Genomic DNA, 6,795 nt, shown 5'->3' with positions numbered 1-6,795 from the left:
GCATGCGAAAATGAACAAGTCCAGGTCAGCCTTTCGGAGGTCTGAATGCATCTTTGACCCTTTCTGGATTGTTTTTACGCTTTGATTTGCTGTTTATTTCTTATGCTGGCTCGGTAGAGAAACAAATGGTATTCAAGCACCTAAAAGTTTTTCTCATCCAGTCTTCCAGGAACCGGAATGCAGGGAAGCAGCCGGGCCAACCCAAAAAGCACGGTGCATGTTGGTCAGACCTGGTTAATCTCCTTAAGTTCACATTCCCTTTGATAGCATTACTTTATACAAAATGCGAGTTAGCAGGGACGACAAAGTCCTAGCACATTAGAGCCAGTGGGAATTGGTAGAGATGCACTGAGACCCAATGTGGAGTATCAGGAACACACTCACATGCACACGAGGTAAGGAAGATAGACCAATTGGTAGCTGATGGATCCGTGTTCAAACCCAGCTGATCAACGTGGCTAGATTTGTGGCCTCGGGCCAGTTGATTACCTCGGGGCCGCATCATCATTTGCAAAGTATGGATAATCTCTACCTCCCAGCACTGATATGAGGATTAGAGATAATATATGTAAAGTACTAAAATATAGTGGGCAGTCATAACTGGAAGCTATTATTATTACATTATTTGGGCTTGATAAAGGTTTGGTGATTGAATAATAGGTAGATTAGCTGACCTCTAAAATCCACAACAATTCTAAAATCATGACACTAAAAAAGAATTAAAAGTTCAGACATCACATCAACTGAAGGATATTTTTAACCGCTGGAATTGTGATGCAAATCTCTCCTGCTTTTCAGAATAAGCAGTGATAATGAGGCTCAAAGAATACAATATACATACACACCCTGGCATACCATTAAAAACGTCGATGATTAACATTTAGCAGACTAGGTGTTTGCAGTTGCTGGGATCTCCAGGGGCTGCTGCTACCTCCCCTCCAGAGCTCCTTCCCTACACTCTCCTCTGTACGGCCTTTCTCTGTCACATGGGTTTTCCTGGGACTCCCTCCTTTAATCCTCACAACCACCCTAGGCGGCCTCTGTTACTCCCTCCGTCTTCATAAAACTGAGGCCTAGTGAGATGAAGGATTTTTCCCAGGGTCACACAGCCGTAGGCGCCTGAGACAAGGCTTGAACTCTGACCCAAAGGCCCTCTGCCACCCACTCTGTATTATCTCTGCAACGCAGGCATGCCCCAAAGTAAAGCATAAGGGATTGGAAACACTTGCAAGGAAACTTGCACACACGGAAAAGGAAGAACAAATGTCAGTAACATCCACTGCATTCATTATTTGACATTATTCTGTTTGACGGTATTCCCATCGAGTCTCTTAAAATAGGAGACCTGCATTTGTAAGTGTTAAAAGGGGCTGAATATAGCAATCCTGCTCCTGGATATAAATTCAAAAGAACTGAAAACAACATTACTCACAGTCACTAAGAGGCGGAAGTAACCCAAATGTCCAGTGAGAGATGAACGGATAAACAAAGTGTGGTAGATACGCACAATGGAATATCATTCAGCCTTTAAAAGGGAGGAACTCAAGCTGGGAGTAGTGGTGCACGCTTGTAATCCCAGCCTTTGGGAGGCTGAGACAGGAGGATCGCGGTTCACGGACAGCCTCCGCTACTCAGTGAGGCTCTTTGCAGCTCAGTGAGAATAAAGAATAAAAAATAAGCCGGGTTTCAGAATAAAGAATAAGCCGGGTGTGGTGGCACACGCTTGTAATCTCCGCGCTTGGGAGGCGGAGACAGGAGGATTGCACAGGTTCGAAGCCAGCCTTGCTGGCTCAAGAGAGCCTGTTTCCAAATAAAATATAAAAAATAGGTCGGGGGTATAAGCCCGGAGATAGAAGGGTTCCATCCCCAGAACCACCACCAAAAAAAAAAAAAAAAAAAAAGAATAAAAAATAGGTTTGAGGGTATAGCTCAGAGGTAGAATGCCCCTGGGTTCCATCCTGGTACCGAAAAAAAAAAAAAAAAAAAAAGGAGGAAATCCCATCACATGTGATAACATACAGAAAGCCTTAAACATGAATATAATGCACCAGTAAAAATAAAAAAAGTCTTAAACATATGACGCTAAATAAAATAAACAAGGCAAAAAAAAAAAGGACAAACACTACATGATTCTACTCATATGGGATACCTAAAGTAGACACGGTCATAGATGCAGAGAATAGGATGGTGGCTGGCACTGGGGGAGAGAACAGGAATTGATATTCATTCATGGAGTATAACGCTTCAGTATTGCAACGTGGAAAAGTCCTGGAGATGCACCGCACAGCACCGGGGACAGTAGCACCACTGAGCTGTATACTTAAAAGCAGTAAGGATGGTACATTTCACGTTATTTTTAGCCAGAAATTAAAGAAAAGAAAGTGGCTGAGTAAATATATTTGTGTGTGTGTAATGCATATGTACCGGTACGTGTACCCTTAAATCGATCCACTTAAAAGTTTCAAAGAATATAAATTAACGATTAAAAAAGACCCAGCCTGCAGGGCCAGTGGTGGCCCTTAATGTCGGGGGAGCTGTCCTCTTGGCCTAAACCAGATCCTGAACTGCAGCCATGCTTCAGGGCTCCTGTTCTAGCTCCTGCGTCCTCATTTGCCTGCAGCTCCAGAGTTGCTGAACTATTTGAACTTCATACTGCTGCCTGGTCTCACAGGGAAAGAGAACTTTTCCCCATTCCCACGCTAAAGGCAGAAATACCTCCAAGCAAGGAAGCCCATGGGGCAAAGAACTCTGTTACCACTTCCAGCGATCAACTTCTTCATCTTCGTTCGCAGCTTCAATGAAATTCCTGTTTTCAAGTGGTTCCCCTGGAGACAGCGTAGACCACCTCTCTGACCTAGGACTTTGGGAGAGTAAGTGTGTAGCTGCTAGAGAAAGAACTGCAGAGTCTGGTTTTAGAATGGTCCCCATCTCGGTTATTTCTGATCCAAGGTTCTGGGCAAAGAATCCTGACATACTTTGTCCTTCTTAACCAAAATTATGAAGACCGTTTTCTATAGTAAAAAAAAAAAAAAATGCTGCAAATGAAAGTACTTCCCTGGGGTTATGCTATGTAATTTTTAAGCATATTAGTAGATAACCCTAGGTTTTTCAGCAATAGCAAAGGACTATCTCCTCCGCAAAGTAGGAATATTTTCCCATTTTCTAAACATGTGTCAATATGTGCCTAGCATGGTGAAAGTAACTAAGAAAGGCCTGAGGAACATACAGTTTATCTATCCCCAAAGAGATTTCTTGTTCTCTAGTTGCCTTACGTGGTAATGGCCTTGGTTTATCCTCATTCACAGCAACCAAGGGCCGGATTTCTTATTTCTTATTCACAGTGTTTCTTGCTCCTCCTACCCCGAAGTAGGCGCTTAGCTGAATGATTATAGAATCACAAGGTTGGTTATAATTCCATTTCTTCATCTGACTTTGAACTTAAGTGTTCCAATTACTTGGCCCGATCCTAATAAGTCAGTGGCGTGCTAATGCTTGCCTTGATATTTCTGAAATATACAGGGCTGTGATTAGCCTGGGATTGCATCATTAGAACGCAAAGTTGAAAGCGGATGAGCAAAATCATCACTCGCATTTAAGCAAAACTGCCTGTTCCGTGGTCGTAGAATGTTACCGTGATCCTAGGAACGCTCTGTGCTGCGACTAAATGTATATCGTATTTGGAAAATCCTCTGGTGCTCCAGAACCTTCTGGCTTTGGCCTCTACTGGAAGAGAAAAGATCCTAGAAGGACAGGTCTGCTCTGATACATAGCCTTGAAGTCCACAAGCCATCATATATAGCAGAGGACACAAAGAATTCTTGGTCACAATGGAACTGATAGGAAAAAAAAAAAAAGGAAAGGGGGGGACTGTAGTCAATTCTGTTGGAGTCAACTGATGTCTCTGGGACAGAAAGCAAGAAGGCTTGACAGTAAGCCTACAGGAAGAGAAAAAAAAGAAAGAATAAAGGGAGGAAGGAAGAAGGAAAGAAAGAAAGGAGTGCACAAACATATAAAAGAAGATGCTAAAAAACCACATTAGTTTTGATGGCGTTATTTGAATCTATCCGAAAAAAATTAACCCCTTTACATCTGTGTAGAGCTGGAAATGGGTAAACTTTTAGAAACTAATGGGGAAGGGAGAGAGGAGAGAGGAAATGCTTTAAACTAGGAATGATTTGCAGCCAAGTCAATTGATAAATGAAAGAAAAAGAGATGGCACAACTGAAATTGATGCCAGAGATTTATAAGGTTGACTAAGTAAACAAAAATGGAACGGATCACCATGGAAAATATGAATATTGAAACAGGCAAGATTTGAATAGACTAATGATATGCTTCACTTAGACTGACAGGTGTTGATAACAACTGTGACACCCCATCCACACCAACATCCACACTTCTAACATGTTTATTCCCAGAAAACAGGGGCTAGATTTGAAAGGTTCCTTTGGTAAGCACTTAGAAGCAAAATACATTTTTTTTCCTAATCTTAAAAAGGACTGACTCAGTTCTCATTTACAATGGGGGGGGGCTACCGGCTTGCTTTCTGGATATGAGGAACGGTGCTTAGCAGAAGTCATTCTCTTGGGCTCTACTAGTCTTTGTTTCAATAAACCTCTCACCAAACTGAATTCTGGTCTGGCTTATCTCCCACACTGAGTACCTGAAGTATGACCACCACTCATTAGAAACATAATTAAAGAGACACAACATTAGGTCCCCACTCCCCATCACATCCAGATGAAAACCAATAACCCTTAATCTATTTGTTACCATGGCTACCATACGATATTTTATTCCAGTAAAACTCTAGGTATTTCATTTGGATTGTTGCTTGCCGATGAAAGTTGGAGACCTATAAATTTCCCTAACTGCACTAAAGATGGAGAGAATGAACAGAAGAAAATGCTTTCCTTGATTATGGGCAAATATGGTTTACAAGACGCTTGCGCCGAAAAGTTATTAAAACTGGTAAATGCATCGGCCCATAAACCAATTTAAATATCATTAAAATCGTATGGGGTGTAAGGGCACATATGCTAGTAATTCCCTGATTTATAGCAAGGTGATACATCACATGCACTCCTGAACAATGTATGCGACTAACGCTACCTTCATATGTGCACTCAGCACCATACCTGTATAAGCACCTACACTGGGCGACAATCAAATAAATACACGCCAACCAGCCCTTACTCGCCTGTGTTCCCCCAGACATGTTTTCTAAGTGTCAGAATGAACAAGCTATAAATTTGTTCAACATTCCCCCAGTTAAAAAAAAAATTAAAAGTTAGCTTTACCTATGCCCTCCCCTAATTAGAAAAAAACATCAGGAACGAGGAGGGCTAATTAAATCGAATGTTATTCATCCTAAACGGAAATAATGCCTTCCATCTGCCCTCCCCAAAGCTAAACAGACCCCACGGCAAGGGAAGAAACTCTGTAGTGACTAGACAAATGACTTTAAAGAGACTGAAATTAGGGTAAATACAGCTGTAACCAGGACCTATCTGTCACTGCCAGAGAAGTCCGAGTCCCAGCATTGCTCGGTTCTCCAGGGGCCTGAGCCCGCAGCAGCAGCAGCAGCAGCAGCAGCAGCAGCAGCAGCAGCAGCAGCAGCAGCAGCAGCAGCAGCAGCACAAAGGTCCCTGAGCTGATCAGAGGAAGTTTCAGGGCAGCGGCTCGGCGTCCTCCACGTCCACTCCCTCCAGCTAGGAGGTTTAGCCTAATGCTACATAAATACCTGCGTCCACGATTCGCCTGGGGCGCGCCGCGGCGCAGGCTTCGCGGGGAGGGAAGAGGGGAGCGTTGGCAGAGTGGCGCGGGTGGGAGCGCCCAGCAGCATCCCCGGGGCCGCGGGTGGACCTGCCAACTGCCCGCGTCCACCGTTCGGTTCCAGGGCTCAGGGACGACAACTGGCTTCTCAGCAGGCGGACCTAGGCATCGGAGACTCGCGCACTGCCGCCGCCACCCCCTCCTGGAGACCTGGCGGCCAGCAGGCAGCGCGTCCCCGCCTCCCCCCGCCGCGCGACCTGCTCCGGGGGCCCCTGCCCGGCTCGGGGCTCCGCGCTCCTGCCCGGGGCGAGCAGACCTCTCCCTCGGGGACCCGGGAGGACGCTGCCCAGCGCCTGCATCCGCACGCGACCGCAAATAACCCCCGCGCTCTCGGCCCGCTCCAGGCCACGGCGATGGAGCTGCGAGCCTGGGGGCAGCCCGCACCCCCCGCGGCGGCCGGGGCGCGCGTCCGCACTCGCACACTCCGCGTCTCCGGGTCCACTATCCCGCACATAAACAACCCCTCCCCGCCGACACCGCCTCCTCGCCCTCCTTCGCCATCCCCGAAGCGCTCCTTCCCGCGCCCCCTCCCCGCACGCCGGCACCCACCAGGTGTCAAGGGAAGTGGGGGCGGGGGGCGACATCCAGGTCTGTGCGGGTTCGCGCCCGACGGTTTTCCTGCTCCTCTACCTCCAAAGTTACTTGGGATCGCGTCAAGAAACCAGTTCCCAAATTTGGGGGTTTGAGGACACGAGGGCGCAGAAACCCCTCTCTGGCTCTCTCGCTGCCCGGAGGCGCGCATCCCCCCAAAGGCAGGGCGCGCGGCCGCCCCGGGGGGCCAGCCCTCCAGCGCCTGCTGGCCCCCAGCCCCGCCGGGGCCCTGGGCCGCGGAGGGGGAGGCGGCTCGGAGAGGCGCGCGCTGCCGGGCCCTGCCGGGCTGCCCGCCCCCGGGCCCCGGTCGCTTCCCGCACCTCCGACACCGGCGACCGAGCCCCGGGCAGCCCCCCCTGCAGACACACC

Source organism: Muscardinus avellanarius (genome assembly GCF_963383645.1).
Source record: "Muscardinus avellanarius genome assembly, chromosome: 15".
NCBI classification, from domain to species: Eukaryota; Metazoa; Chordata; class Mammalia; order Rodentia; family Gliridae; genus Muscardinus; species Muscardinus avellanarius.
Note: the sequence above shows the minus strand (reverse complement) of the source record.